The sequence below is a fragment of the Pundamilia nyererei genome, unplaced genomic scaffold (genome assembly GCF_000239375.1).
Source record: "Pundamilia nyererei isolate P.nyererei 1_Seehausen unplaced genomic scaffold, PunNye1.0 scaffold00137, whole genome shotgun sequence".
NCBI classification, from domain to species: domain Eukaryota; kingdom Metazoa; phylum Chordata; class Actinopteri; order Cichliformes; family Cichlidae; genus Pundamilia; species Pundamilia nyererei.
The window spans coordinates 1030191-1031526 of record NW_005187538.1 but is presented as its reverse complement, the minus strand read 5'-3'; the positions used below and the strand labels follow the sequence as shown (position 1 = coordinate 1031526).

Genomic DNA, 1336 nt, shown 5'->3' with positions numbered 1-1336 from the left:
ACATACATACACTACCGGTCAAAAGTTTTGGAACACCTCAATTTTTCCAGTTATTTATTGCAAATCAAGTCGTTCAAGTCCAATGAATAGCTTCAAAGCTCCAAAACTTCAAAATAATTTACATTTCTGAATCATACAAAAAGGCCTTTTTCAGGGAACGCAAAATATGTTAACAATTTAAATCTGTTCTGCAGCAATGGAGGCTGATCAAGCCTTGAAAACTGGCGCTACTAATTCCTACAGGCACTCCAACTTTTCTGGATTACTTACAAACCCCTCTGTCTGCATAAAGGCAGTGTGGCAGCACACCGTGGTACCATACCCTCGTGAGCATCAGTTGAACAGTATTGTACTGCAGGAAAGTAGTGTGTTGCTACAAAAAGAAGAGAAGACTGAATCTAACATAGTGTGTCGCTGATAGTGGATAGACAAGGTGAGTCCTTCTTCTGTTTGTACCTGACCTGACCTTTTGTTTTGGTTTCCTTGCTTCTTAAGTTATTTAACACTGACCAATGAATCATTCAAGTATACAAAGGCTGAACCAGTGTTGTCTGTGCATAACAGACAACCTAACAGAGAACTTGGTATATCACTGCATGATGTCCAGTGGGTCTTTAAAAGGATTTGAGGAAACTGGACTATTGGAGGAGAAAAAATAAAGTGGAAGGCCTAAAAAAATATCTACAGTAGATGAACAATGTAGTCTTGTTCTTGAGACATGGGAACAAATTCACAAAAGACCTGACACAGGACCTCAATTCAATTCTATTCAATTTTATTTATATAGTCTATTTATATAGACCTGAGAAATGCATCTGGCTCTTGAATTTATCCATCTACTGTTCACTGAAGCCTCACCAGAAATGGTCTCAGTGGAAGGGAGGCTGTCAAGAAGCCATTCATAAGGAGGGGAAACTGGGAGACGAGGCTGAGGTGTGCTAATTATAAAGGACCTGGACTGAAAATCAATGGCTTGAGCTTTTTGTACTTTGCTTCTGTTTTTTTAACCTTTAATTTAGAACCACAGCAAGTGCTATGTTTTTCTATTTCATTAACACCGGTAAAGCCAATTTATCTAACTTTGGTAAGGAAAATAATACATTTATGCTTTTATTTAGTCAGGGAACACATGAAGACACAATAGTGGAAAGACATGCAGCAAATGATCCAGCCAGCAGGGAAGTCTTGCTCCTTTGGGCATTTGTGTGTCCGGCACTCACTTGGCATTGTTTCCCTCCCACCTTTTTTGACAAAGAGGAAGAAAAAGACAGCTCTTCATGGGGAGATTTTTTTGTGCAAAATAAATGTGATGTATTATTTGAGTCCCCTCTTTTTT

At 38.7% G+C, this 1336-nt stretch overlaps 1 protein-coding gene across 1 annotated transcript in view; it reads left to right on the top strand.

Annotated features, from left to right (window-relative positions):
• adamts7 (a disintegrin-like and metallopeptidase (reprolysin type) with thrombospondin type 1 motif, 7) overlaps positions 1 to 1336 on the top strand; it is a 67073-nt gene that overhangs the window by 31931 nt on the left and 33806 nt on the right. The window lies entirely within an intron of this gene.